Here is a 23,647-nt window from a genome sequence, read left to right as displayed (position 1 = left end):
ACTGAGAATCGTGCCAGTTATCCACCCTTTATATATACGTATATATAAAATGTTCCTTTTTAGCCTGAACTGCTAAGAAAACAAGACATATGTGAGCTCACTGTCTGTTTATCCAGCCCCATTCCTTTCCATCCCATAGCTTTTAGCCCCACTGCTCAATTTCCACCAACTTGGAAAGAAGGTTTCAACAATCACTAAACTCCCACTGGTTTGGGGGACACAAGGAACTGATTTGAGGAAAGACCTATTACTGCCCCTCTGGCAGAAAAGCAGGGACAGCCCAGGACCCTGTGTGGCAGCAGGCCAGTCAGCATGCTGGTCACCTAGAAGGTGACTGGGCACAGCGTGGGCTGCCTCTCACCCCACCGGGTGCTGGGTGGATGCTGGGGGAATCTGGGCTGTTGCCAGGAAAGGTGGTTGAGAAGTAATGCTCACAGTGTGCCAGTAGGAAACCAGGCTTTGCTAGCTGTGCTGCACGCAGAACAACTTCTTAGTGAGACAAGGAATGGAGATGCATTGCTCCTGACTTTTTCAGTTGCTCAGTCATTTGCTGTGCCTGCTTTGTTGCTTCTGGTTGTGCACAGGGCTGCACTCATCTTGCTGTTCAAATAGCTCTCATGCTCTGAAATAACAGCAAAAAAAGTCTTGGCCACACTTAAGCCAACAGCAAGGCTTTGATGGCCTTCCCATTGTGTTTGGCTTCACCTGAGGGATTATTCATTTAGCCGTTGAAATTGTTGTAGATAACATCAACTGTCTTGTGACAGGGATGACTGGATTTGTGTTTAAGGGCTCCCTTTTCTGATGATGAGGTCTGAGAAGGGGAGATTTCAGGTGATGACAAATTGGCGAAGGTCTTGTGGGTAGAAATCATAGGATCTTGTTTGGTTGTTGCTCCCTCCTATTCCCTTGTATGTATGACAACCCACTTGAGTGTGTAACTTCTGGTCTGTAAAAATTATAGGCCACGGGTTTTCTCTTCAAAGGTGTGCAACTTCAATATGTCTCTGAGTTTTTGATTGTGGCTTATTCTTACTGAATGTTGCCACCAGAAATTATTTGAAGAGAGACCATGTTCTGTGAAAGGCTCTGGTCTGTGAAATCAGTTTCTACTGCTGGTCTAGCAATGGGAGTGTACTAGTCAGGGCAGACAACAAGATGACATATCTTGCCTGATGTTACTTATCTGACTCCTTATCTATCAAGGAGAACCTACTGAGATGATACTGTTTTCTCTCAGCTTCTGGACAAATATTTGTCTGGGTTCTTATTTTCTATAAATTTTCATTTTTTAAATATATATGAACATTCTTCCTTCATTCTCTTGGAGCAGAAGGACAACAAACCAACCAGCAATTTTCTTTTTTGTTGTAGAGATGTTTACATGACTTGCAGTCTCACTGTAAGTGGGGTGGAAAGACACATGTTGAAGTGATTATGTATAAAGAATCTGTTCCAGCATGTAATCCCTACACTCCTTTTATAAACAAATACTAATTCATGCATTCTGTCTTATGGAAAGCATTGGTTAGGATTTAACAGATTTTGGGAGGAAAACTGAGTGGAAATCTAAGAAGGAAACAGTAAAGGAACTGGATCCTGACAAATTAACGTGAGAGAAAATGGATCATGAAATGTTTACTGGAAGAACAATCTTCCAAACTAAAATGACTTAATACTTCACCCTGGCAGTCTCCACATGGGCCTGAAATGAAGCACTTTGAATTGAAGATGTGTGTGTATGCTTTGAAATGAAGAAATTTTATTTGTTGCTACCAAGCCCACAGCTGTAGTATCACAGAAATAGTCTGCTGTAACTGGTAGAAATGGCTGCAAATCAGTAATTCCATTCAGAGGGAAACTTCTGCTTCAACACTTGCTTTTTCACCTGTCTGTGCCTGGCTCAGGCTGACCACACGTTGCACCTCTCTGCACCAAGGTGTCATACCACAACAGTGGCCCGTTTCTGGCAAATACATGGACACAACACCCAAAAATGTACTTGGGATGCATTATCCCCTTCAACAGAAAATTAAAAACCTTAGAATGAACAACATTAAATATTTTACTTCTAAAACAAAACTTTTCCCAACTATAAGAGGAAATTCCTGTAACGTATTTTTGAGACATGCTGGGATGTTCAGTGAAGGTTTTTGTTGGGTTTTTTTTAAGTCTTCAAAGGGTCTTTCTGAGGGTATGGAGGGACTGTGCAAGTACTGTTACTATGTTAAAGGTGAGTTGTGGAAAAAGTAAGGGATTCAAGAAGTAACATCCTGGCATTTAAATTTCCAGGCAGCTGTGTGAGCTGCTGTTTCTTCCTAAATCAGCAGTGTCTCATGGGAAATTGCTGGGACAAGCTGCTGGGTGTTTTTACGTCACTGTAGTGAATCTGCTCTTCCTGAAAAGCTGGAACCTATTTATTTTTAACAGCCCCACTTATTTCCCAAGGGTCAGCATGTTTTCACATGCTGCATTTTAAAAACTTCTGAAGCAGAAATGACGATTAGACCTGTCAGTCCTTTCACAGTGGGAAGATTTTGTTTTCTGCTGGCTCCCTCGCCTCCTTTCAGGCTGGTAAGCCATAAGGTTTTAAGATGAGAATACAGTAAGTGATGTATTTCCACTTTTTGACACTTGTTCCACTTTGCTGTAAAAACCCAGTTCTAATACCCTCTTGTTTGAGCTAATCTGGCAATAGAAGTTAGACGGTAGCATATACAGGGTGAGTATGTAGATAGAGAGGTAGTGCAGGCAGTCTACCTCAGTATCAATTGCAGGTTTCTGGGCTTCTAATTAATCTCTTATGTGCTAATTGATTTCTTTTGCAATTGGGAGCCCCCCTTCTTCCAGGGGCACCCCATGCACGGTGCTCACTGGTTCTCCTGTTGTGGGCACAGGTTGCCATGGCATGTGAGGAAGGATGTAGCTGGGGCTCGGGCTGTAGAAGAAGAGAGGGTTAAAGGCACCCAAACTGCTGTTCCCATGAAACACAACAACCAACCAAGGGTATTAAAATGAAATGGAATAGAATGAGCTAGTTTGCTCTTTCAGCTGACTGCTTTCACAACTGGATTGTGAGAAGATCTGCAGTTGCGGTTGTTTGTTGTAATATGGGACAAAAATGCATAAAAGGATTTTCCATAAGACTGAAATTCTAGTTTGTAGTCAGCTCTAATAGCATATCTTCTGTTCTTTCTCTGCTGCATATTCTTGGCGTGCAAAGTGTGGGCTCTCACTACAGAGATGTTTATCAGTAACTGCGCTGGTCTTCCAATATGCATGGATATTTCCATGAAACTGTGAAAGTATGTGACAGTCACTATTTTTCTTCTGTCTACATCCTACGGGAATTAAAGCTTCAGCAAAGTACAGTGTTTCCTAACACCATAATGAGGTATCCATCTAAGCCTGCTATGGAAGGAAGTAGTCTTCATTTAAAAAAACAGGTAGCAGATAACTTTCCCGACTCTGTCATTATTGCCTTTCTTCTGAAAAATCTTATTTCCAGTTAATTGTAAATACTTTTAAGGTGGTTTTCAAGCTTTGAGTACAACACTTACTCCTGCCCACAGAAACATCTTTTATATGTATATCTTACTAAACAGTTCTAAATATTTTCCCATTTTAATTAACTGTTCTTAGAACTATATTCAGGACATATTCCCTTCTGCAGATATATTAGGACATTAGATGAGTATTCCAGAAGGGCAAATAAAAGTGATTCTAAAGGCTGTTTAAAATAATTTGTGGCTGAAGTGAATTAGGAGATTAGTAGTATTAGTAAAAGTGGGAAATGTTTATATATTAAGAGTGCCTCTACTGTAAATGTCGGGCTTTTGAAAGAAGAATGAGTTCCATCGCAACCCAGATCATGGTTGCTTTTAACTTATTACTTCAGGAAAAGAGCTAACTGAAGTACTTTGCTGCAGCAAGTAAGTTGAAAGGTTAGGCGATTGTTTGGTGTGGGTTGTTTTGGTTTTTGTTTGTGGGTTTTTTGGTTGCTAAGGGTGGCTTTTTGTTGTGTGTTTGGGTTATTTTTTTAGGGGGGTTGGGTTTTTTGGTGGTTTGGTTTGGTCTTGGGGTTTTTTGGGGGGGTGTTTGTGGTGTGTTGGTGGGGTTTTTTGGTGTTTGGGTTTTTTTTAAACTCAATATATACATCCTGGCTGGATATCTACAGGGAATAGACAAAACACCCAAAATGTCCTGTTCCAGAAGCAGTCGAGTATAGAGTAAAATCTGGGATGGATCATTTAGGTTTGGTCTTTGTTTCTTTGCTTTGGTTGTTCTAAAAGCCTTTCTGGAACACAGGGATTTTTTTTCCTCCTCTCTTTTCTTTTTTTTTTTAAAAAAACCAAACCAGTGGTAAAAACAGAGACAAAGGCTCCTATTCTTGTGTTCCTAGCTTTAGTAAAACACCAAAACAAGTTATTTCAAAGACACTAGCACACTCCATCACTGATAAAAACAGTTCTTATATGAAGTCCCAGCCTGGTGGCTCTCTTCCGTGACAGTCAAGAACCCAAGGTAAATGTCTTCTTGGAAGATCCTGTTGATTACAGACTTCCCAAAATTGGAACTAGCTCAGAACTAGTTTATAAAGCAATTTCTTAATTGAGATGGGACAAATTATGAGGTAGATTTATAGCTCCATCTTTGGCCCTTACTGCCATGAGAAAAATAAAGCTGTTCTTTGGAAACTTAAGACACTCGAAGGAATTTCATGCATGAGGCTGAATGCTGTTTTCATACACAGCATGAAAAAACTTCCTTAATTTCATTTTTCAAGAGTCTTTTATGGGGAATCCTTCACTGGTAATGGCATTTTGAAGGCAATAAGCGAAGTATCCTGAAGGCACAAGCACTGAGTCAAAGTCAAGGCAGTGGTAAAACATCATTCCAACACCCTCCTGTTGCTACTGTGGGCATTGTCTCTGTTACAGTACTGTGTTGCACTGGATTAAGCTTGAGTACCCTTAATTGTCACAGTGCAGTAGAGCAGGTACAGGAAAGAGCTACTGCGAATTCAGTCAGGTGGTGAAGATTCATTCATAGTACAATAGACTTTGGTGGACTTGCATGTGGCAAGGTAGTATACCAACTTTGAGACTCTAGAATAACTTGACTGCCTAGATCTGAATTTCCTGCAAAATTTCATTTTCCGCTCTCTCAAGAGCAGAAGGAAGGCTTGTGCTTTTAAGTCAGAAATGTCTGCTCTTAGCACACCTTGCCCCAGACAACAGACACAATCTGTGTAGTGGTTTTAGTCTCCTCTCTTGTTAATGAATGAATGGGCAAGATTGTTCCAGGTGTGACTCAACCTCAATTAACTTCAGTGATCAGGGATTATGCTGGTCCATTGAGTTCCTCTCAAGTTTGGTGGGCTGCCAAAATGAATCATGGCAATATGAGGGATTCTTACAAGTAAGGCTTGAACTCTCATTCATTCATTCATTGATCTTTCTTTCACTGGCAAACCACACAGTTGCTTACATTGGCACCTGCAAACAGAATGGTGAGAATCCTCCACAAAGTGTTTCTCTCCACGGCTTTCTTGAGAATGTATCCCTCAATTTCTTATTGCCCTAGTCATTGGGAGAAATATTCAGTTTAAATTTTTCCAGGTAAAGCTTAGTCTTATGTTCACACTTCCCTTGCAGAATAATGACCTTCATGGTTAGCTCACTTAGTGATCTGACAAATTTAGTTCTGGTTAAAAGTGTTAAGCCTCATTTATATTACAACGAATACACCTGATCTTGGAAGCTAAGTGGTTTCAGACCAGTCCAAGGCTTGGGGAGACACATTAAAACCCCAGGGGCTAAAGGCGCACGGCAGAAAGTCCTAGCCAAGCTAGTAGATCTCATTCGGCCCTTTTGCTACTCTTGGGCTGATGCAAGGAGGAAAGGAGAAGGGGGGAACAGCAACTAAATCAACATCCCTGGAGACTGAAGTCTTCCTTCAACAGAAAAAGCAGTGGATACTGCAGTGCAAGCTTCCTTGCCTGATATGATGCCACAAGGCCACACTCAAACTCATTGTCAAGGGAGCTCTCCAGAGGAGAAAAGTACTTGTTCCTGCACCTGTGACCTTGCTGCTTACATTGTCAGAGACAACTGCAAACTCAACCAGTTTTGAGGTTGAGGTGCCTTCCTTAGTCTGAATTGTGGACCTGATGTTGCTCCTGACAGAGGTACAGGCCCTGGAACACAAGCTACCTCCTCATCTAACAAAAAAAATAACACTGCAGATTTCCTTCTGCTGGTGATATCCCTTCCCTAGGAAAATCGAAAACATTCCTCTGAAGCGGCTGTTGTTTGGGGCGCATTAATGTTTGGTACGCATTAGCATTTGAGCCTGGGCCAGTATTCTTATTATCGTTCCTTTGTCGTGATGTCCTAAATCTCCTGCTTCATTGTAGATGCATGTCATTGTCTGAATACTGGCCTTACCTCCACAGTCACAGGGATTATTTTGTTGTGATTAGATAGGTGTAACTAGTACAATCCCTCTACTTTCTTACGTAAAACCTGTTCAGATCTTCCCAGTTCTTGTCTCTCCTGGAGAAGCATATACATGGAGTTGAGTGGCCTTTGTTTATTGGGTGATGGTAGGGAACAGCTGGGCTCCAACTGCAATTTTGGATAGTTCCCCATCTGTAGAGTCATAATTTGTGAGTGTAGAAAGTCTGGTTACTGCTGGAGCTAGCATGTGCGTGTGTTTATGTGCACTGAGAGCAGGCACAGGCTGAAGTTGGAAGGAGATGTGCTGAGAAGCTGAAGAAACAAGGCTGTAGCCTTACTGCAATATCCTGCTGCTGATTGCTGCGGTCCCAGAGATTGTGACAACTGGCTGCAGGAGCTAGGAGCCGTACAAAATGGGGGGTGCACCTGATGTTTTGAAGCCCTCAAGTACATATGCAGCAGGTCGTCTTAGTCCTCAGTCCCTCAGCTGATGGTGTGTTTAAATCTATGCTTGCACACGTGGATGTGGTATTTCAGCAGGCTCTAGTTCATGGACAAAGCCCCAAAGGTATCTCTGCAGAGCAGGGTACTAGGCAGCTTGCTGTGCCTCTCCTTGTGGGGATGCAGGTGTGACATGCTACGTGCAGTCCCATCTTGCTGTGGAGCCTACGTGTTTGCTGAGCCTCTGGAGATGTACAGGCAGGTTGGAACTGGCTCTGCTTACAATGTAAGGGAGAGTATACAGCAGTAATGACATATACTTCCCCTTTTTCAGACTTTCTAATTAGGGATGGGGTGCAGCCTGAACAATAGCAATCAGGCTTATTCACACTGTCTCCATCAGCGCACTTCAGTCCTCTTCAGTTCTGGATCAAGGAGGTATTTTCAGCATTGTTTCTCAAGGCAATTTGCACGTTCAAAGCTGCTTTTTAAGACCACATAACCAAAACTGCCAAAATAAAAAGCTCTCTTAAGAAACCAAACTTAAGGAACTAAAGTTTGGGGAAGGCTCCAGAGAGAACAAGGGGAAATGTAAACAGTACATACAATCTCCCCTCCATCCCAGTTTTGTGTTCTATTGTGGCAAGGAAGGGCTTGTTCACTTTCTCTTAAAGTTGTTATCTATAGACTCTCTCCAGAGCCAGAATTTCCTGATTCACATATGCTGTTGGTAGACAGAAGGCAACTAGATGTCTCCACTCCACTGCAGTTCTCACCAGATTTTGCATGGGTATTTCTTTGGTTTAATTCCACCTTTTTCCTAATCCAGCAGATGTGAGGGAGGACTGCAACAAACCAAGGTGAAGCCACTCCCTAGATTTTATGTTGTTTTCTCTCTCTCTCTTCTCCTGTAAATTTGGTTTTGTGTCCAACAACCTACAGCTTTCTTGTGATAAAATGACACTGCATGATTTGATAGTTATTTTTAAGATCTGCGTGCAAATCATATAGCTGCAAATGTATGCAAAAGAAATTGAACTTTGCTCAAGGGAAACCTTACCTAAGAAGTACAAGAGTAGACTAATCTACACTCGCTGTTCACCAATCATCAAGGTGCCACAGGTTCACAGTTAGAAGGACCATGAGGATAACAGTCTGACTTCCCAAACAGTGGGGCCTAGAGAATCTCAGCTAGAAACTTCTGCAGCAAGATCATAATCTCTAGAAGGATATCCAACCAGTCTTGAGTTAAAGACTCCAGAGTGAATTGTGCCTTGGGGAAGCAGTTGCAAGGCTTAATTAGTTACTCTAAAACACAAAAGATTTTTGTTTAGCTCCATTTTTCAGACACTGGCTCCCAGTCTAACTCTTTAATATGTGTTATGCTGCTTAGTGTTTATGGTCAATTTTTTAAATCAGTGTCACATGGAACTGAATCCAAAAGACTTACAGAAGCCTGATATCTCAGGTTCTATTTCAACAAATGCATTTATAAACTGAAAGAAAACAACAACAAAAAAAAAAATCAAGTATTACTTATGAGGCCTGTTAGGCTGTTTCTAAAAAAACTATGGTAACTGGCATTGATCATGTTACTCTCCTTTATTTTCCATAGTTACCACATCCTAAAATGTTACAGTTGTGCTAGGTGAGCTATAGTAACCATGTGTACATGCTCTTAATCAATGGCAAATGAGAAGGAATACTGGCTACGTTGGCCAGCAATGAGAAAGAGGTAAGATAAATCCAGTTATTTTCTGTTTGTTGCGGTCTCTACCGATTCACATGACAACTATGACAATTCCGGTGGCATGTAATCGATGACCCTGTGTCTGCTCCTTTGCTCTTCCACGGTTTTGCCTGGGATCAGTGCCAAGCTGAATGACCAAAGGCTACATCCTGTTTATTTTTTTATTTTTTAAAAAATATTGGCTCTGCAGTAGCTTTTCTCCAGTAATCTGGAACTTCCAATTGACTTTCCATTGACTTCAGTGCACTTTGGATCAGATCTTAAAATGAACATCTGGTTGCAAATTCATTAGCCAAGGCCTTACAGGACAGCCGCCGTGAAACAAACCCCTTTAGACCTTTTGCTTTGATGATCTTTGAAAGTCTTACTGTAAAAATCTGGTGGTCTCAGGAACTGTAACGCAGTGGCTCCAACAGCAACATCAGCATGGCGTTGACAATGTGCTCACCTGCTGTTCTCTGATCCTGTTATTTCCTCTTCAGAAGTACAGCTCAACATATTTCTGGCTCTGCTGCCCAATACATAGGATTTACAGCTCGGCTGAACTAATGTTGGTATTGGAAGGTTACCTTCTTAATTTCTCCCATCCCCTTTCCATTTAGTCAAGACATTGTGCTGCACTTTTCTGTAACGATTCCAGGCTCTCAGTAGGTGTTAGGAGGAGAGTTCCCTTGCTCTCCCCCCGCCAACAGGTTAGCAGCAGGGGTTGGCACCATCATTTTTATGTAACTGTTGAGTCCTCTTTTAGAACTTGGAAGGGATCTAAGTGGTATTTTAGGCTTTGAGGGCTCATTTCATCCACAGAGGAGCTATTTAGCTTTCTAAAATTCCAAATAAATGGGAGTCAACCTCAGCTATATGTGTTTGTATTTATTATTATAAATACACAGGCTCATAAAACTAGGGAGAGTAAAACCTGACCCACTTAATCTATCCTGTTTTAATTTGCTTCCAGTAGTTTACACAAGCAGGGAAATACATGAGGACACAGGGGAAAATAGGCTTCTAAGGAGGTTGCATTAATCTGGGGGAAAAAAAAAAATTTAAAAAAATCCCAATGCACATTAAGAAAGGCAAATTTGATAGCTCATTTAGCAAAGACATCAGTGCCTGTAGACACAGAATTTTTACAGCTCTGCAGGATTCCACCCTTTAAAAGTTTTTGTTGTTGTTGCTGAAACCATAAATTTATAAATGTTATTCTTGTCCTTTTTTGGACTTTCTCTATTTAATCAGTTTAAAGTATATGCAGATCATCTAGATCCCTCCTGGTGTGGATTTTTCTGACTAGCAGTGCGTTTATAGTTAAACAAGTGAGGCATTTGGACTGTAGTCATTTTGATTTATAGCAGCAGGAACAAAGCGAGAGAGTACAGACGTCAGTGCTGCTGCTGCTGATCTGGCAACAGAGACTTCCTAATGTACAAATTACGTCTTTCACCACACAATTCCCTCTCTACCCTAACTAGAGACAGGGAAGCGTGCTTATTTAATGCAGTGTGTGCAATCTATACGAAGGTGTATGTACAGTACCAAGTGGATACTATATCGCTCATTTTAGGCATACATTTTATAGTTCATTGTGCTTTTGCATTTTAAAATGAATTTTCCATAATGGCAAATATGCAGTAACTTAGTTTTCTTGCCTCTTCTAGACAGAACAGTCAAGTGTGAGTTAAAGCCAGTTGTGGAGGTGGTTGTGTTGCCTTGCCCCTACAGAGAAACTGCAGTGAAATTATTAATTCATTGTCTATAGACCACCAAAACACCATGGTGTTTTGTCCACATCTGGCCCCAGAGGCCCTTGAATGACTACCCCATGGGTGAAAGGCTCCAGATGTTCACGCTCAGCTCCCTGCACCACCAAGCGGAAGGAGGACTGTTTTGATAATTAGTATTGAATATGGGTGGGGGAACAAAGCAAGTCTCTGGAGAAGATCTTGTCTCAGTGGTGGCATTTCGAATTCCAGGGCTTAGTGTAGCTGTCTATACCTACTTCTATTCTGTATGTAAAGATCCTGCCAGTTTTCCTTTTCAAATGGCATAAAGTATTCCACTAACCAAAAACCAGACTCGGCTCAGCTGGATAAAACAAAATCTTCTGGCAGTCATCACGCCCAGGGACCAGGCATCACACGGCTCTGGTTAATAGGTGGCTGCATTTCATTAGTGCCTAGAGTGATTCCTGTGCATATAGCACCATAGCCTGTATATCTGCTAAGCCTTTAAAGCACTTCGGGATGAAAATAGCTCAATGCAAAATAATGGTCTCAATTTAGCACTGCAATCTGCAGCCAAAGACTTGGAGCAACTCCCAAGGCAGAGCAAAGATTGACTTGTTTCAAACCTGCTTCTCTGAAGGCAGATCCAGTGAGTGCAGTGCCGTATTCTGTGCACGGGCAGGGAGCTACCTCCCCCCCTCTTCCTTCCCCTCCCCACCCCCCCAATAGGCAAGCACCGCTCCCCTCTGCAGCCCTGGCAGGAAAAAGGGGCTGTTCCTGCACAGACAGCGAGGCCACCTCCTGCTCCGCAGGCATCATTCCACCTTCACTATCCTATGGCATACACTGGCAACAGGGTACCCTTGTTCTCACAAGGTCAGCTTCTAATGTGGGGAAATAAACAGTGAAGTCACCCTTATTAATATGTCCTAGTGCATGCTATTTGTCCCGTCTCCCATTTAACATGCTTGGATACTGAGAGTTGCATCATTCATAACATGAAAAACAGGCACAAATGAATCCCGAGGTCGGTTTTGCCAGACTGAAATGAAATAGTAAAAAAATTTATAAGAAAACGCAGTCACAGTGGTAGAATGTAAATGACCGCGGGTGAAGGCGGGCCATTTGCCATCTCTGGGACTCTGCAGGAGCCTTTCCAAAAGCCTGCCTTTCCTCCCTCACGTGTCCCGCGAGTAGGGCAGATTGCTGAGCTGCTTGCATGCTTGAATCATATCTGGTACGGAGAGTCAATTCCCTGAAAACCTCTGTCCTGCGTGGCTTTGTGGCCTATCTGTTAAATGGATATTTACTGAGGAGAAGCCCTGCTGATACAGTTAAGTAAAATATAGCTGAACAAAGAGGTAACATAAATGCAGTTTTATGCATAAGCTGGGTATTAAAATAAGTAAGCGTGTTCCTGTTGTCATAAGGTTCCCTATTGCCACCCAGCATTGTTTTTATGATACTGGGTTTGTTTCCCTTTTTTTGTCAAAAAAAATGCAAATAACAATAAGTTTCAAATGCACAGTGAAGCCCTTGCTGTGCACAAGTTATTCAGATGTTAGATTCCTTTTTCTCTTCAGAAATCTAGTTTGTGGTGTAATTGCTTGCCCTTTTAAAATTTGTTTTCCTTGTATTTTGAAGAAAAATGGTTATTCAAAGTAGTTGGCGCTACAGAACCAAACTGTTTCTGAAACTGTTGCTTTTTGCATCGACAGAAAAAGAGATTTGCTACCATTTGGTTGTTAATACACCCAAGTCCTGAGCTGGAGGAGAGCAGGGATATGTGCAGCTGGGAGGATGTAAAAATGGCTGTGCCTCATACCACTGGGACTTGGACGGCACCAGGCTCGTTTGCAGTCTAAATTAATACAGTCTTTAGGCTGCTCTAATTTACCCAGCCAATCCCTGACCTCAAAGGACCTTTGTCTGCTGGGGAGGAGGTGGAAGCTAGTTTCGGGTTCCTTGCATGGCGGCAGCAGGGAGATGCAGGATCTGTTCCAGCTGCTCAACGTCACCAAGGATTCCTGTATGGGAGGGCAGGGCTGCGCCAGCAGCACAAGCCAGCTTTGCAGCAGCCTGGCACGGCTGCTGTTAAGCTGAATTGAAACGGGGCAGGGTTTGGCCGGAGCGTGGCTGCATGCTCTGCCAGCCAAATCCAGTGACGCCTGAATTCACTGATTCCCATTGACTTTAATAGGACCGGGATATCGTCCTCTCTGCCGAGCTAAGCACGGATACGTCCTGAAGTAGGGCAAGGCCCGACCCCACAAAAATCCGGGGAGCTTTGCCATCAGATTCTCCTGAGGAAAAGAAAAGGGGTGGAAGGAGACAGGCGGGGAGAAAATATAAATAAATACGTTTTGGGTTTAACTGTGCCCTTAAGACTTCCCTCTGACCTTGACGAGCAGGAGAGGAGCACGGAGGGGAGGCTGGGGTTACGCGTGCAACCAAGGACATCCACAGAGCAACCATTTTATAAACCGTTACTCCTTAGAGCCCACGACTTGGTGATTAATGGGGTGGGGGAACACGGCAGTGGGAAAGGAAGAGGAGAAAAAGCGGTGGGTGTGCAGATAATGCAGAAATGCTGAACGAGTAGGCTATTAAGAGGGAAAAAAAAAAAAAAGGTTGCTTTGTTGCTTTTCTGGTAGAGAGGGAAATCCGTTATAATATAGTAAGCTGAGAGTGTGCTGGGTACGGCCTCCCGCTTGCAGCCTCCCCCTGCGCCGCAGTGACAGGGAGACCGGGGGGGTGGTGTGTGGGGGTGGTCGGTGCCCGGGAAGACCCACGTATGCGTGTGACGTGTGACCCGTGTGAAATAAATGAATGAAATTGTCATTATTGATCAGAATTATTATTTTAAAAAAAATTTAAAAAGGGGGGGAGGATGGAAACCCACTCCCCAACACACAAAGGAACGGTTAAGTGTAAACGTGCCAACGGCACCCGCCAGCCGGCCTGATTTATAAGCGGGATCATTAAAAAAAAAAAAAAAAAAAAATCCCATTAAAGCGCCTCATTGAGGGGAAAAAAAGGAAAAAAAAAAAAAAAGGCAGAAAGGAGGAGGCGGTTGGGGGTGGGGGAGCGCAGAGCCCCGGTGCGTGTCACTGAGGCAGCATTGACGCAGGCAGCTCTGACGGCAGCAACCGCCGCGGCGGGGATGGCGCGAGGCTGAATGGGAGCGGCGGGCGCGCGCGGGGCGGGGGGGGGGAAGGGGGGCGCCGGGAGCGCGCGCTCTCCCCCACCCCTTCCCGCCTCACCCGCGCGCACGCTCGGAGGGGGGTGTGTGTGTGTGTGTGCGCGGGGGGGTGATTCTGGCGGGCGTTGCTGCGGCGCTGATCGGTGTGCGGGGCACGGAGCGGCGCGGGGGGGGGTGGGGGCGGCTCCGTCCCGCCGAGCGCCGTGGTGGGGCGGGTCACCTCAGGGCCGGGTGAGCGCCCCCCTCCCGCCCTGCCACGCCACGGGCAGGGGCCGCGCCCTTCCCGCTTCGCCCCGGGGGTTGCGTGGGTGGGTGGCCTTGCGGGCTCACGGGTTACCTCGGCACCTGCCTTCGCGGAGCGGGCCGGTGGAGGCTGAGCGCCGGGCGTAGGGAGCGCTGATTTTCTGGTCGTTACCGCTCGACAACTTGGGAAGCAAAGGTTGGCGCTCGCTACTGCAAACCGCCCGCTCGTCCCTTCCGTCCGTTTCTCGCAGCTTGTGGGGAGTTTGGGGACTGTGGCCTTTGAGGGGGGAGAAATTTAATCTTCCCTGCGAATTTCTCAAGGCTTTTCCCATACAGCCTCTCTGAGAGGCAAAAGAGAACGATGGTTGTACTGCCGATAATACAAACACTTAGGGTTTGCTTTTGCCTTTGCAGCTGACTTTTTTTCTCCGCAAAGAAAGGATAACTTGAGTCCCATTCCCAGCCTTTTCTCTGCAACTACAATGTAATCTTTTGTCTCCAGGACCTGAAGACTTTTCATAAAACGGTGAAAGGTGGCAACACTAAATTTTTTGCTGTGCTTCTCTGCCTTTGGTGTTCCAACTGAAAAACCAGAGGCCAGAGTCAGTGGCAGAATCTGTGGAAGGAAACTGAAAAGAAGGCTGCTGGTGGCTGTGTCCCAGCCCATGCCGAGCCCTGCAGTACGTTAGTTTTTCTTCAAGCAGGCGCGACACTGGTAGGAGCAGACATGAGCCCGTGGCATCTGGTTGTAGTCTCACATCTGTCAGAGCAATTCGGGGGATTTTTTTTGTCAAATGTGTAGAGTAACACTGGTGGAAGAGGGGAATCCCTTCTTTCCTCCTCTCTGCTCTTGTCAGGGAGGTCGCTGTCCTGTGTTCTAGCTCCTCGTTCTACCAAACTTGTGAAAGCAAGGCTCCTGCAAGGCAAATTCTGTCTTTGAAGAAACGAGGTTTGCTGAAGGTTTTTATGGAGTTTTCAAATCAAAAGTGCTCTCTGGAACATCTCTGAGGCTTGGGACTATGAGTGCTGGTGTTGCTGTTCCCACCTCACGTTTTCACTTTTGCACAGATGCAAGTAGTGAAGTAGCACAAATTGCCCTAAGAGGACCAGTTCCTTCAGCCAGATACGGTTTAGCTGCATGGTCACACAAAAAGTGACGGCATAACATTTTGATTTGAAAAAAACCCCAAACCTCCAAACAGTATGTTTAAAAAAGCCTGAATCTATTCCCATTAAATTCACTGGTGAAGATACAAGTGAAAAGAATTTACAGAGCAAGATTATATGTTCAGTGGGTGGGGACCTCAGAAGGTGTCCAGTCCGAGCTCCTGCTCAAAGCAGGGTCAGCGAAGAGGTGAGACCGGGTTGCTCAGCTCACCCTACCCTCTTCTCTCATGCAGAGTAGTTTTAGAGCACGTCTAACAGTGCTGCCACTGGTCATAGTTCTGAACGGTAGGAGCCACAGTCTTTCTTCTCTCACTTACACTAGTTTCATACTTTCTGGGAGCAGATATACTTACTCTTGCTCTATACTAGTATAAGGGCGAGGACAAACCAGTGCTATTGAATCAAAATGCACCTTAAAGCAAAAACTCTTCTTTGTGTTGGTCACTGAATTGCATTTTAAAGACTATAAATATTTTGTTATAACTACGCCTTTAAAGTTACAGTGTATTTAGACAGTACCCTACATTTGGCGTGTATTTTGTTTTTCATTTTTTCTTTCTGTTACCAAACATATTCAGATGGAAATACTAAAAATTATTCTCTGCGAGCCAAAATAGGAAGTAGGAAGGGTAGATGATTTGCTGTAGAGTAGGATTCATAATAGGAATTGCACTTGTTTCTGATGGCACTTGATTTTATTTGGAGTTCCTTAAATAAAGGGTTAAAAATCATTGGAAATATAGAGTACAGCATATCTTGCAGAAACATGCAGTTAGAATTGATTTTTTTTTTTTCCCCCTCCTCCTTCCACAGAAAACAGTGAAGAAAGAAACCTGTAGGTTGGACACCACGGCAGGGGTTTAAAAGCATAACTCCTGTGAGCCGCTGGGATGGTTGAGGAGATGTAGCTGGAAAGCAGAATGAAAGCTGAATGAACAGTAAGTGGAAACTGTGTGATTTTTCACAACACTGGAAGTACTCATTTAGACTAAAACATTGGTGTGCCCCTAGCCCCCCCCCACCCTTGGACAATCTCAAATGAAGGTTTTTTTTAACTGAAAACCAAGGAGAACCTGATTTTCAGTTGCTTATGCTTACTCCTATAACAATTATGCTTAATCAAACACAGGTTTTACCCAGGTGAATTTGAGAGGGTTTTACGCCTCACTGCTCAAAACATTTGAGCACCAGAGAGACTGAGGCAGGCTCTGTGCTGCAAAACAGGCAGGCCAGAGGAAGCGGGGAGGCAGAGCAGGTGAACCACCTCGAGGCACAACAGCTTCTCAAGTAAAGAGTGGCGCCAGTGCAGCCCTGCAGGCCCCAGCTGGCCGGCGCTGCTGCGGGGGGCCTCCCTGGCCCACCTCCCAGCCTGACATGGGCCTCCGTGTCTTGCCCTGAAGTGCAGACTTTGGCCTGTTAAGGAGGCTGTGAGGAAAAGGGCTGTAGAAGTAAATAAATTAAACAAACAAACAATCAAAACAGATGTTGACTGGGAGAAAGTATCATGGAAGATGGCAGGGACAAAGCCCAGAGCGACAATGTTTGAGGACAAGAGGCCTTTGAAGGCTCTTTTCTCCTATTCCAGCCTTTTTGGTTATCCAAGGTACCACAAACTGTTTTTGAAGCATATAGAGTTTCATATATACCCATCATGGAAACTCTCAGTATTGATGACCTTCTCATGCTGCGCTAGCGTTTAAGTACCTAGAAACTTGTGTGAACTGGACAACCCGCTATGTCTTCTACAAAACATAACATAGTTAGAGTTTCCTCTCATGTACACCATGGATGCTGCTAAGGCAGGTGCACACTTTCTCAGCTGTGTAGGGGACAGCGGATTTTACCTCCCAGGAGCAAGGGAGTTGTGAAATTCCTGCTATGGAAACAGAGGACGAAAGGAAAGAGCTGGAGCAGAGACAGGGTAGGGGAGAAGTGCTGGAGAATGAGAGTCGCTGCCACTAGGAGGTGGGGAAAGTTTCTGTACAGACACCCTCTCTGTCTTGAGCAGTAGCTGCTACCCTGAACACTTCCATCCTTCTCAACAGAGAGGTGTTTGAAAATCCATTCAACAAATTCACAGTCCTAAAAATTGGTAGTCTTAAACTGTGCAGAATAAGCCCCTGTATTTGTTACAATTAAAAATGCCACTAGAGGATGATAGCTAAGGTTTACAAGGAGACATGGATCAGGACTTGGTGGCCATAAGTGTTGGACAAATATGAGGTGTTTGCAGAAGGCAGAAGGAAAAGCGGACAAAATAACTTTATTATTGAAGGCGAGAACACCCTCTAACTTAACAGAGCAAATTCAGCAAGGCATCTCTAGATAGAACAGATCTTCACCTGCTCTGTGAAAATACAAAGACTAATGTTGTGAAATTAAAGTACACATTTCCTGCTGAAAGAACAATATAGAAAAAAAGTAAACAGAGACATGGCTTTGTCTCTTGAAACTGACTTAGTACCACCTTCCTGCTAGTGCTGAATTTCACGAAACTTGTAAATGCGCCTTTCGCCCTCCTGCTTTGAATTGTTAAATTACGAGGTCAAAAAGGTGGTCATTTTCATAGCATAAGAAATTGGGAACTGCGTCAGTCCTCCGCGTTTTCTTTGTGCGATGTGTCAACTTGCATTGTATGTAATGTCAGTGCGGTAGGGCTACTTGATCATTATTACTACTGTAAATTAGCTTGTGGTGTGGAAAAATGACAGATACAGTGGTAAGTTCTGGGTTTTGTTTTTAAATTGGGAAAGTGGGTGAAGTGAAAGAACATGTGTATCAGAGATACTTCAGTTCTAAACCTGCACTAAACCCTCCCCATGGCCTTGCTCGAATCACTTAGTGGAAGACCCCGTGATTTTCAGCCATATCAAACAGTACCTTACCGTGCAAGAATTCCCACCGAAAGCAGCGGAACCAGCCAGGGATTAAGGCAGTAATAAAGATGATAGAACAGGCTCTTCACCTCTCTGCTGCTGTTTCCGAATTTATAATATGAGGATAATAAAATTTGCCAACTGTTCTGGGTGTTGTAAGGGTACAATAGCTCATGCTAGCAAATCACTTTGAAGACAAAACCAAATGCTATACAAATGCTAAGTATTCTGTCAAGATGTGCAGGGGTGTATTCGCAGTTCAGGGACACCTACCAAAATAACTGCTTCGAGCGGGGAGAGGGCTTTTGCAAGAATTCGGCTTTGATGATACGGGTGTCTACAAAATCTGGAACAGTGTGTTATAAGTCACATTATAAAGACATACAAAGAAAAAATGACAAACTGCTCAGGAAAAGAGATAGCGTGGCACTGTACAAAGGAGGATTGATTCTCTCGTCATGCTGTTAAGTATTGGTTACGTATTGCTAGGTCAGACAGTTCTAAACTGAGTCAGCCATGTGAGGAAAAAGTAAGAGAAAGCAAACTTGCAATGTAAGACCTCTCTCTTACCACTGTTGTGTTTGATTGTTTGCTGTGCCTGTGTGGTGCGCGTTGGGCAGAGGGGGGTTTGCCTTAACCAATGCCATATCTATCTCCTCTGAACTTTTCATTTTATATCCCTTTAAAATATGCTGTATTCAGACTGACGAGTCACTGCAAACCGCAGTGAATGGTCCTTTGTGAACATGATTGACGGGGTAGGCTGGTAATGCTTTAAAAAATAAAGCAAAAAGTAAAGTGTTTGCAAACTGAGCTATATTTATTGAAGGTCTTTTGCCTGACGATTTCAATTATTGACTCATGCGAGGCAGATACCCAGTCCAAATCCAGAAGCCTGAAAACACTTCAAGTCTATCTCTGAGTACAACTGTGTTTAGCAGGGCTGTAACTCCAGGCTCCAAGGCCTGTTTCTGGAATCCCACCGTGATGGATCAGTGAGCATAACGTAGGGATTCCTATTTACCTTCACAAGTTTTGGATCAGGACCACCTTCTCTTCTCATGAAAAGCCTTCAGATTTGACATACGGAATGCCACTTGCTTAAGTTTGGTGACATAAGTCCACCAAAAGAAAACAGCTCATGTAATTCTATCCAAAAGAAGTCACTGAAAGTGGGTAGCATTTAAATGAGTCTCTCCAACGAGACCTGGACAGGCTGGAGAGCTGGGCTAAGGGGAACCTGATGAAATTCACCAAGAGCAAGTGAAAGGTCCTGCACCTGGGGAGAAACAACCCCATGCACCAGCACAGGCTGGGGGTTGACCTGCTGGAAAGCAGCTCTGCTTAGAAGGACCTGGGAGCGCTGGTGGACAGCTGGCTGACCCTGAGCCAGCACTGTGCCTTTGTGGCCGAGAAGGCCAAAACTATCCTGGGCTGCATTAAAAGGAGTGTGGCCAGCAGGTTGAGAGAGGTTATTCTCCCCCTCTACTCTGCCCTAGTGATGTCACACCTGGAGTACTGTGTCCAGTTTTGGGCCCCCCAGTTTAAGAAGGACAGGGAACTGCTTAAGCAAGTCCAGCAGAGAGTTACCAAGATGATCAGGGGGCTGGAGCATCTGTCTTATTAGGAAAGGCTGAGACACGGGTTTGTTCAGCCTGGAGAAGAGAAGACTGAGAGGGGGGATTTCATCAATACCTATAAATATCTAAAGGGTGGGTGTCAGGACAATGGGACTAGCCTCTTATCAATAGTGCCCAATGACAGGACAAGGGGCAATGGGCACGAGTTGGAACACAGGAAGTTCCAGCTAAACATGAGAAGAAACTTCTTTCCTGTGAGGGTGCCAGAGCAGTGGCACAGGCTGCCCAGGGAGGGTGTGAGTCTCCTTCACTGGAGACATTCAAAACCCACCTAGCCACGTTCCTGTGCCCCCTGCGGTAGGTGTCCCTGCTCAAGCAGGGGGGTTGGACAAGATGATCTCCAGGGGTCCCTTCCAACCCCCACAGGTCTGTGGTTCTGTGAGTAACAGCACAGAAATTAGTTCTTTTTCAGAGCATTAAAAGTGAACCAATAGCAGAGCTCTCTGTACCGTATTAGACTTTTTTCCTTGAGGTCTGCCTGAGTTACAGGCAATCACAGTGCCAGGCAGAGGTAGAAATCAGCATGCATCTGGAAGTGGGAGTGAGAAGTGCTAGAATTCTTACATGAAAAAAAAAATCACTAAATAATGATGATACACCAAGAAACTCCAAACTCTGGTAAATTATTTCACACCGTTACTACCCCTACCCCAAAAGCTTTCTCTTTACTTTTCTCCTCTGGACCATATCCAGTCAACCAGCAACAGGCCACCTTCTCCCCTTGTTCTGTTTCCCTCTGAGACTGTCCCACAACGCTTTAAAGTGCACAGTCACTTCTGGACTGTGAGTGAAGACAGCCAGCGTTGGTACAGAACATGGAACCTGGTACCGCCTTCCCTTTTTTTCTTCCTCCTTCACTCCTACTGTACGTGTCAAAGGGCTTAACTACAGAGAAGGTAACTCCTTGCGATGGTCCAAATCTTGTTGTGTGTAGTGGGAAGGAATTGAAAAAAGAGTGCTTAGGAGTAACTGGGTGGAAAGCTTTCCTTTGGCAAGATCTGTTAGAGAGGGTGGAATACAATTCCAATGGGAGTTAGACTTAAAAGTTTGGCTTGCTACAGCCTCAGAGATTATTGTTTATGGAGTTATCTTGTTAGCCCCATATCGTCCCCCCAGGAGATGATCTATTCCATATTCTCATCCCTGATTTCTCTGATATGATACCATGATGAAAACCTGACCCGTCATTATGTTAATAACTCAGTGGAAACTCTTGTGCAAAGGCAGACCTTGACAGGAACTTCCTAAAACACTGATGTGGGATAATGCGATGTCTTATATTGTGATAGATATATTGTGATTTCTGTGTGCTGAACAGGTGGAAAAAATACATTTAGAAATGTAGTACTTAAGATAAAGTGAAATACAGCATAGCAGAGGATTGCCCCTAAAGCTTGACAAGTATATTCAATTCTGTTCCCTGTAAATTTTTTAGGCCATCTCTCTGAGGGAAAGGGGTGTGCTGCTAGGTACTGAGAAGCTCCACTAATCATTCACAAAAATGAACGCCTTGCTAAACCTGACTGCGTAAGAGCGCAAGCATCTCCTGCTAGTGATCGGAAATTCTCCTCTTTTACTTTGCAGCCAAATGTTACCAAAGCCTCGTGTGGGAGATTCGGAGGTATCAAAGGCCACCACGAATGCCACACGTCACGCCCATGCCAGGGAGAGAGTCTGTATGCTCCCTCTGCCCGCTGGGCGCTCCGGGGCGCTGCCTTTCCCTGCTCACCAAGGCAAACTTTGACAAGAGGAAGAGCCCGGCACCTTGTGGGTGCTTCCAGCGGAGAGTGAGCCCGATTCCAGCTTGCAGTGGTAACCACTTACATCACCAGCATCTAAAATTGTTCCAGCAAGGAACTGGCTTAATGGTTTGGGCAAGTAGCCACGTACTGCATGCCGTCACTCGGGGGCCGGACACACCGTGCCCCAGACCCGGCAGGACGCCGAACGAAAAAGCAGGGCACTGCGCCGGGGCTGCAGGGCGAGGGCAGAACCCCGCATTCCCGGAGCACCCCGGGCAGCGGGCCCAGCCACACGAGCTGGGCCACGCACCGCCGCACGGCTCCGCGGCAGGACCACGGCGCCCACCCGCAGCGGGATCCCCGCCGCCCTGCCCCGCCCTGCCCCTCCCTTCCCCGGGGCCGCCCCCGCTCCGGCGGGGACAAGGCGCGGAGAAGGGGCTGCTTGCTTTTCTCCGCGCCCGCCTGCGGCTGCGGCTGTGACTGCGGCACGGCCCGCGGGCGCGGCAGCGCGGACACGCGTGGGCCGGAGCAGCCAGGAGAGGCGCTGTCCCCCTCCCCCCCCCCCGCGGCGGCGGGGCCGGGCGCGCTGCCCGCAACGGGAGCGCGGTGCTGGCGTGCCCGCTGCCGCCGGGGGCCGCCCGCTGCTGCCAGGCGGCGGCGGGGGGTTGGTTAACACCCGGGCTGTCATTTCTAGGCCGGCAGCTCACGGGAGGGGGCGGGGAAGGGTCGTGTGAGTCTCCCCCGTGTTTGCGGCGCCCGCGGGGACCAGCAGCCCTGCGGAGGCGCCGCCGCCCCCGCCGCCCCCGCGCCCAGCGACCCCCGCCGCCGCCCCGGTTTGGCGGGGCTCGGAAGCGCGGCGGCCGGCCCCGTATGCGGTCAACACCGTGACAGGGGACTGTGATCCCGCATGGAGAGGAGCCGGCAGCTTCGCACCGCCTTCCCCCCCCCACCCCCGTAAGCATCTACCAGTGCTTGGAAAAAAAAAAACCCACACAAAAAAAAAAGAAAAAAATTTGCCGCCTATACAGCAAGAAATTGCTACTTCAGAAGATCTAGCCGTACACCAGGAACACTTCAGCATGTACCCGAGCCGAAATATATTTGGAAAGATGGGGGGAGGGCACTTTTACCCGGCTTTCGTCAGTGCCAGCTTGAAGATAGACAGAAATAATTAAGAAAGAAAAAAAAATCCCTCCCCTCCCCCCGCCCGAGCGGTCGTAATACATTGAAATTTCCCAAAGTCTAGTCAGCTGCAAAAAATAAATGTTTCTGGAGCTAGAGGATCGTGTTGCAGACGCGTGTGACTGCGAGACCTAGATTCCTTTCCCCGCTCCCCCGTCTCTTTCCTTAGGTGTTTTTTAGCATTATTATTTGTTTTGGGAGGGGAGAAATCATCTTCGCTTCAGTCTCTTGCTAGAGGTCCAGACTGCTTACGTCTGAGCGCCCCTTATCATTTCAGTGAATGGCAATTGCAGCCTTGGTGCTGTTATAGCAATGAAGCTACAGACGTCATTGCCTCCTGTTGGACGTGAGATGTGTCCAAGCATCAGCCCCTTTTGCTTAAGAAAAACTCTTTAACTTCCACGCAGCCGACAGGCAGGCTTTTCTAAGATCCTGTGGACCCAACCTTGTATTGATAGAGTTATATCTTTTTATTTATATATACATATGCACATACACAGGTGTGCGTGTGTATGTGTGTCTGTACGTATGTACATAGAGAGACAGAAACAGATAAATTAAAGCTGCAGCTCTATTGCAAGCTCCTCCAAAATTTCCTGCTCGTCAGAGTAGCGCTCTGCATCGTTTTGTTAAATACAGCCCGGCGGGAAAGCCATCATCAATCAATTTCGGGTAACAAGGAAGACTTGTTGAACACCTTGTTCTCCAGACCCCGGGAAGATGCTGGGCTGCTGGAGCGTGGAAGAGCCAGGATTGTGCCCCGAACTTCACCCACTTGGCAGCCGCTGTTACTAAACCATTTCCCCTCTCCTCCCCTGCCTCTTTGCCTCCCGGACTGAGAATCTGCTCTTTAAAGTTGATCTGAAGGGGAAAGCAGAGACGAGCTTGTGCATAGTTTGGAGGGTAAGTTGTGTCCTCGCCCCCCCCCCCCCCCGCGAATTAAATACCCGCTAGCGAGCCTTGAAATCCGCCAGGAAAGGGGGCAGGTGTCGGGGAGGGGGGGACGGGGCTCCCCCGGGGAGCGGCACATCTTGCACCCAGGACTGAAAGGGTTACAGAGGGAGCGAGAACGACCGACCGACCGACTGCGGGGGTACCGACTACACGGCGGAGTTCGCAAGGTGCGAGTTGTTCGTGAATATTCCCCGCCGGCCGCGGAGCCCGGCAGCGCCGCTCCCGCAGGTGCCGGGCGGGGTGGCCGCAGCCGCAGCCCCCGCAGAGC

General features: G+C 45.9%; 1 long non-coding RNA gene across 1 annotated transcript; it reads left to right on the top strand.

The window, feature by feature from the left end:
• Window positions 1-2,421: 2,421 nt before the first annotated feature.
• LOC142055784 (uncharacterized) lies at window positions 2,422-23,317 on the top strand. The gene is made up of 3 exons (XR_012660048.1): window positions 2,422-2,574; window positions 15,799-15,923; window positions 21,086-23,317. It is a non-coding gene; the product is annotated as an uncharacterized LOC142055784 (long non-coding RNA).
• Window positions 23,318-23,647: the final 330 nt, after the last annotated feature.

This window comes from Phalacrocorax aristotelis, chromosome 3, assembly GCF_949628215.1.
Source record: "Phalacrocorax aristotelis chromosome 3, bGulAri2.1, whole genome shotgun sequence".
Lineage (NCBI taxonomy): Eukaryota > Metazoa > Chordata > Aves > Suliformes > Phalacrocoracidae > Phalacrocorax > Phalacrocorax aristotelis.
The sequence above is the reverse complement of the archived record's forward strand: the minus strand, read 5'-3'. Positions and strand labels throughout refer to the sequence as shown.